Source organism: Monodelphis domestica, chromosome 2 (genome assembly GCF_027887165.1).
Source record: "Monodelphis domestica isolate mMonDom1 chromosome 2, mMonDom1.pri, whole genome shotgun sequence".
In the NCBI taxonomy this organism is placed as follows: domain Eukaryota; kingdom Metazoa; phylum Chordata; class Mammalia; order Didelphimorphia; family Didelphidae; genus Monodelphis; species Monodelphis domestica.
This window is the reverse complement of record NC_077228.1, coordinates 429,274,022-429,281,864: the sequence shown is the minus strand read 5'-3', so window position 1 is coordinate 429,281,864 and position 7,843 is coordinate 429,274,022.

Here is a 7,843-nt window from a genome sequence, read left to right as displayed (position 1 = left end):
CTCTCTCCTCATTTATACCCTAACCCCTTCTCCAATAAATAGCTATTTTTACTTTACTGAAGACTCAGACATCTTAAATGTACTAGAAGGAGGGTTACAAATACATCAACTAAAGAAGAAAGAGACTAAAGGGGATTTTCTCTTACCGTTCAGCTCTAGTCTTATCTGATTCCATTGTTCAAACAGCTCTGCCTAGGGGGGAGGGAGAATTGGTATTACTCTTTTTATCTGTTCCCTCTCTTAAGTACATATCAAAACTTTGGCTCCTTTTGATTCCCCACTAGTACAGGAAGTAGGAAAAATCCTTTAAAGAACTTGATAAAATTGTCCAGATTAATTTTTATGTATGCTTTGATATAGACTTAAGCAAAAGGGAATATAATAAAAAATAAGGTTCAAGGTTTTGGGTTTTTTTTTATTACTGTAGACTACTGTCTTCAAGAAAAGATTCAGAATCTCTAGCATACAAAAAATAAAAGAACTAAAACAACTCCAACCTAACCAGACTTTAATAAACATTAAGAGATATACATGCCTCAAAATGAAAAATGGATAAAAGAAAGGACATTAATACTGATTTATGACCACTTGCTAAGAAATTTAAACTATGCAATTCAGTTGTTACAAGAAGAACAAAAAAGGCAAGAAACTTAAGCCAATGAACAATTTCCTTGCCTACTGAATAGATGTGATAGTTGAGGATAATAGCAGTTAGAGTACAAACTTACTTCAAAGTGTAGCACTTGTGCCACCATCTTTTCTTGGACACAAGTTCCCTCAAAAGAAGGGTAAGCCAGGATCGAGGTTCATATTCCGCTCAAACTCAAGCTCCTCCATCGTAAAAATAATAATATGGCAAGTTAAAAAAAAATAGATGTAATCAAAAGTATCTTCATTGGTGAAGTGAAGCTCAAATGTGAACTTCCCTTCAGGGCCAGGCACAAGGACGCTAAAGAGACTTATAAAAATAAAATATTGTAATATATAAGATAAGGATTTTTAATTCTAAGGGATTCTAAATCCACCCAAATAAACTCCCTGGTTCTGCAAGGAACCACTTCTGTGTTTCACAGGCTACACTACTCTTTGATCTGACTAACCCAAATTTATACTACCTAAATAAAAATTACCACTATTATCCTAATTCTTAACCTCGACTTCAAATTATAAAATAACAAAGGCTATTTGGTTGGGTCTCAACAAGAATCAAGTTAGGACTCTGAGCCTTAACAGACTCAGAGTCCAAAGCAAAGACCAGGTCTTTCTTTGGTCTTCTCAGAGTTAAATCAATCTATTAAAACTGCAGTAGATAATCAACAGTGTTTCCCAAGTTGGGAAAGGAAAACACAAAGCTCCTTCAGTTCTTTGCCTCAGACAGAGAGAGGCAAAGATGTTACCTCCTCCAGCCCTGAGAGTCTCTAAGGGTGTGTTTCTGAAAGCTGCCAGAGACCAACTCCCTACTGCCAGAGAGAGTAACTGACACAGAAGAATGGTTATAACTATCAACATCTGAAATCAACATGCTCTCTCTGGCTCTGCTTCAAACTCCAGTTCTTTCTCAAGCCAGCACTCTACTTTTTATCCCTAAACTAATAAAACTACTTATTTTCTAATATCCTAACCATCAATGCATTTGCTTTTCTAGAATTGGCCATGTGTGTAGAGATAATTGTCAGATACATGAGTTGTTACAGGAGGAATAACTCATAAGGCTTGACAACTGAGTAGTTTTGGAGAAGAGGGCAAAGGAGAGGGAATAGTCAAGAGTGATAGATTATGCACCTAGTTTCTGGAAGGACAGTGGTATCTTCAAATATGGAAATATGGAGGAAGGGTGGATTTGGTGATGGAAGACAAGTTATGTTTTGGGAATATTGATACTGAGATATTACAGTGATTGAGGATTTAAGTTTTCTGGACATCTGCTAAAAGCAAAATAGCTGATAAATTCTTAATTGTCTTCCAATAATTTCATTTTTCAAAGGTAGAAAACAAGAAGTACTACTGTCTTGAATATGATTCTGACCAAAAAAAGAGGAAATCATTAGAAATTGTATAATCTTAAGGGAAAAGTAACAACTCCATCTCAGAATTGGTAGTAGTAAAATAGGTATAGTCAGATATGTGTCTGAGATTTTGGGAAAACACATTTCAGAGTTCAGAGAAAAACAAAAGATCTTTCATTTAATTTAAATTATAAGAGGAAGAGGGCGGCTGAGTCACTTGGTGGATTTAGAGACAGGAGGTCCTGGGTTCAAATTTGGTTTGTGAAAACACTTCCTAGCTGAGTGACCTTGTGCAAATCATTTAACCCCATTGCCTAGCCTTTACTGATCTTCTGCCTTGGAACCAATACACTGTATTGATTCTAGGATGGAGAAGGGTTTAAAAAAATAAATTATAGAGGTACTTAGCCCAAGAATAACATGAGGCCTCTAGAATGAAAATTATTCTGATGAGAAAAAAAGTTGAACTATATAAAATGATATAGTTCCACAGGAAACTTGTTTTTTGAAAGATGAATGTAGGAGATAAAAGCAAGGACAGAGAATATAGGATAATTAGTCCTAAGATGTGACAAGGTCCTATAAAAATTCTTACTTAGGAGTACTAAAACCCAGTATGAACTGAGCATGATGAGATCACAAACACATTGGGAGTATGTTTTGTATATATTTATATGTAAATACATTATCTCCTCCAGCATAAGCCTCTTGAGGAAAGGGACTTTGGCATACACTGGAGTTCCCCCAAGAACAATCAAGAGTGATCCTTCCATGCCTGTCACTTTCTGTACCTCTTGTCCATGTTTTCTTAAAAGTTCACCATAAGTCCATCTAATGAACTAAATAAAGCTTTTCCTTGATTTTTCCTTGTGGGTGGGTGTGCGCACGCACATACATACAAGAAATAGTTATTTTGAGAAGTGAGGGAGATAGCAGCAGTTGGAACAACAGAGAAAGATGGTTGAGCTGTTTTGAAGGAAGTTAAGAATTCTAGGAGGTGGCAGTGTGGAGACTGTCTAAGTATGGGGTATTATGCATAGTAATATTGTATTTATGTTATATTAATATAGGTAGATAAGGTAGATAAATAATAGAATATCACCTGAGAAAGAACAAGAATGCCAGTTTTGTTGAACAATAGCATACATGAAAATGAGTAATATAGAGTAAGCCTAGAGAGAGATCCAATGTCAGGTTATGAAATGCTTTAAATGCCAAAGGGAGGAATTTGTATTTGATCCTAATGGTGACAGGGAGCATCTGGAATTTACTGAGCAATAGACTAACATGGTCTGACCTATGTTTTGGAAAAATCACTTCAACAGATGTATGGAGGACTAGAAAAGGAAGACACTTGAAACTGGGAGAACAATTAGAAAGTTAATGACCTAGCAAAGACTGAGAAAAGGCAGTCAGAGGAAAAACAGAAGTGTCTTAAAAACTTGGAGGAAAAAATTACCCAGGACTAGAGGGGGACTGTGTATAAATGGAGATTTTGAACCTTAGACTTCATTCCCCAGAATGTTCCCAGAATTCCCTATAACCTCTCCTGCGTCTCCATGTTGGCGAGCTCATGTTATTGATATTTAACTGGCAGTAACGCCTCCAACATGCACACTCTTCTTGCATGATGCAGCAAGTATGATGGTAAGCTAAGTACGGGGATTTTAAATGGGCTATTCAGCCATGGGCATGTGGTTTTTATTTTGTATCCTCTTTATTCCTTCTTTTCTAATGATCCTTTATAAACCTTGTAAAATATAATATTTTTATTATTAGAGATAAAAATTTAATTTTTACAACCAGTAAATCCAAATGCTGCATATAGAATAAGGATTGAGCAGTCTGAGGTTTGGTTATTAAGAGATCATTGATAACTTTAAGGGAAAACAACTTTAGCTGAGTAATGAAGTCAGATTTCAAGGAGCTGAGAAATGAGTTAAAAGTGGCAAATGACAGCCTTTTTCTAGGAATTTGTGAAAGGAAAGAGATTTAGGACATTAATGTAAGGGGATGGTAAGATTGAGGGAGGGTTGTTGTTTTTTTAAGGATGAGAGAGAGCCTAAGCATGTTTGTAAAGTACAACAAATGAGGAAATAGATTGAAAATTAGAGTGAGTGAGAGTGATTATAGAAGTTTAGGATCAGCAATGTGAGTAGAGGGGTTGACTTTGTTGAGAAACTGCTGTTTGTTCATAAGAAATTGAAGTAAAGGATGAAAGAATGAAGATACAAAGAGAAGAGAGGGCTTATAAGGAATGGTCTCATTTTTTTTTTCAGGCAAATGAGGCAACTTTAAGTAAGTGATGCCAGGTCCTCTGCTGAAAGGAAGAAAGAGACATGTGGTGTAGAAGGTTTGAGAAAGAAAAGAGGTTTGGAATAATTGCTGTGGGGAATGAGATAGGGAGTCAATTAGGGAAGAGTAAAAGGATTTCCTTGTTGCTTTGAGTACTTAAGAGATAACAAATTTATAGTGAAATCTGCAGTTGTTTGATTTCTACCAGCCCCATTTAGTAGTAGATACTGGAAGTAAACCTGGGCTCAGTCAACGAGTGAAAATAACACCAAAAAAGAGACTTTACTACGAATATAAGTTGTGAGTAAGGGGAAAAACAGATATGATTTTTGTTCAGTATGGATAAGGAAGATAATACATACTAGAGGGAAGTCAGAACTATTCAACTTATTTTGCTTCTGTATTCTCTAACTGATCCACTACTACTTCCTGCTTTATGAAACAGAATTACTGATAATTGTCCATCATAAGACTTTTTTGGAAAAAAAAAAGACAACTTGGCCTTTACATCTCAAAGTATTGGGGCTACTCACGGGCCCAACTCCATAAACAATCAGAACTGAAGCTTGGACCTGTTCCATTTATGGCTTAGGCCAATTTTCCTTACCTTAGGCAACTTTATACATACCTCTTCTTCCCCCTCCCAAGGACATAGCCTATGGGCTCCAAACTTAGTGTAGACACCTGACTGACAAAAACCACTGTGGCTCTGATCTGAGCTCCTAAGCTCAAGAGATTCTCAGTCTCAATCTTTCTGGTAACTGATATTACAGCTGTGCTACCCCGACTGGCTTTTTTTTTTTATAAAGAATGTATATTCTACTCTGGTTGTTGCCTTTGGCAGCCAATGAAATCTTGGCAAGATAACCAACTAAGCAAAGTCACCCCAAAAGCATATAAGGATGAAATAAGAAAAATGCTACAAATAAGAAAAATTGAAAAGATTTGCAAAAATCATTTCAACAGATTGTCTTTGCCACACTTGTATCCAAATATCACAGTCCCTAAGATGCTTAGAGAAGAGGAAGAAATGATACTTAGAAGAATTAAGTCTAGAAAAGCAACTGGTTTGGATCAAATATATATAGAAGAGAGTCATGCTGAAGGTGATAAAACCATTGAGGGGCAAAAGTGGGGATGAGATCAAAGATAAGGGGGAAAGTCTTAAACCTTGATTATAACTAAAAAATGATTATCAAGAAAACTCATTAATAACTATAAATATATATGTGTACTCTTGTTTAAAATCTTTATTAGAATAATTATACACAAATTCAAGACAACCTCTAAATAAGGTTACTAGATATTCAGCAATGGACATCTTAAATAGTTCATAATTGACTGAAATATGTAGAGAATATAGGATATCATTTTGCTTACTGATTGTGAAAAAGCATTTAACTCAGTAAAAACAATAATTTCCTTAATGGGCTCTTTTGCAGTAAGCTATTTCATATCCATATTTCAAGATAATTCAGATTCCTTGGTAGATGTAAAAACAAAAAATATTGTCCAATGACTGATAATAAACAAGCCATAAAATGGAAATGGATACTTGCCAAAAATATTTATTTGTATGATGGAGATCCAGTGCAGAATCCAGGTTAGATAAGAATTCTCTGTGGTTGATGAGGTCTTAACAGATGACTTTGTTCGAGAATAATACTGTTGATTGCATCAAGCCCTACCTGGAAGAGATCTATAATGACCCAGAATTTTGGCTTATCCATCCACACAGAAAGAGCAAATAAATGAAAAAAATCTATCTCTTAGATTTCACCATGCATCTAAATGAACACCCCCATAGAGTTTGTCTAACACTATATATGTATCTAGAACAGTTACCTAATCTCTCTGGGGCACTTGATGCTACAAGGAAATCCTTTGATTCATTCCTAATTGATTCTCTATCTTACTCCATAGCAGTTATGTGTAACAGTTTAAATTCAACTGTTAGGATTAAAATTTAGGGGAAACTGAGGCAGGTAAAAATTAGTTTCTGTCTGCAAGGAGTATTATAATTTTTAGAGGTTTATTAAAGGTTGAGAAATTAAGAATATACAAGAAAAGCATGTGCCTAGGCCCAGAGAGCCCATTTACAACTCCTAACATCTTGCCTGCTAGGTAGAGAGACCGGTGTCTTTGGAAGAGGAAACAGGAAGAGACCTCAGTAGGCTGATAACTCCTTTAGGTAATAATTTGTGATCTCGCCCAAGTGAGAATTCAGTGAGATTACAAAGCATTCTGGGAAGTGAGCAAGGACTTCTGGGGACTGGAGTCCTGGGTTCAAGTCTCTATTTTTTACATATGGCTGACCTTAATTCACACACAAGTCAATAAATGAAGAGCAAATAAATCTCTCTCCTAGATATCACCATGCATCTGAATGAACACCCTGTAGAGATGTGTATATCTAGAACAGACAGTATAGAGCAATAAACATTTATTAAGTAATTACAATGCTGTAAGCATTCCGCTCAGCACTAGAAATACAAGTACCAAGAATGAAATGACCCCCACTTGCAAGAAGTTCCTGGTATGGGGGAGCAGGGTGGGATGAGGGGAAGATGTATATATAAGTACATATAGCATAAATATAAAGATTAGTGTATAGAATAGAAAAATACAAGGTAATTTGGAAAGGAAGGCACAATGTTTGTTATTTTATTAATTATAGTTTGGATGAAAAGATATCCACATTGGCATAGGCCCCAATCAGTCACAGAAGTGGACATTTGGTGAAGACTTCTCTTGTTTCTCTGCTTTTCCTTCATAAATATGAAAACAGTTTCCCTAAAGGTGGCCCTTTAAGTTTGATTTTTCTTTTGCAGTTCCATGACAGTCTGATGCTGACATTTTAAATCTTCATCCTACACCCTCACCCACTCCTGTTCCCAGCACTTGGATCACCAGTTCCCCACTTCGGGTCCATGGTCAGTACACACTAGATGGCTGTACCTGCTAGTGTCTACTCACTTCACCTTGCTTTATGCACAGTTGGGCTACTTGCTTGCATTCCAAACTGGTTTCACAATAGAAGGGCCTTTCACTACTTTAAGAACTCAGAGCAGAAAGGAATTAAGTTTTTGCTAAATCCTTCAGAAATGCCTGGATTTAGATCTAGTCACCAGAGTGTAGTGAGAGCTCAAGTGGTTTGTCATCTTCATTGTTGTCTTTGGGACAATTAATTTTGAAAGGTTGCATCTTTGCTGTGCTAGACACACTGAACATTTATTTACATTTCTCTCTTTCTCCCCACCTTCTCATCTGTGCAAAAAGTGATTACAACCTTTTGAGTAAAAATGTACAAGAGGAAGAAAGAGTTGGAAGATCTGTTTGAGGGTTTTAGTGAACTAAAAGTACAATGTTAAGTGAGTAGTGCAACCTGGCAACCAAAGAAGTGACTAATTATTAGAGGCCTCTCATTCACATCATTCATTTCCTGTGCTTTGGATCTCTTTTGTGTCCCAGACTCTCGAAGTTTACTGTAGAGGAGACTTCAAGGACTTTAGAAATATCCACCAGATATGTATGCAATATAG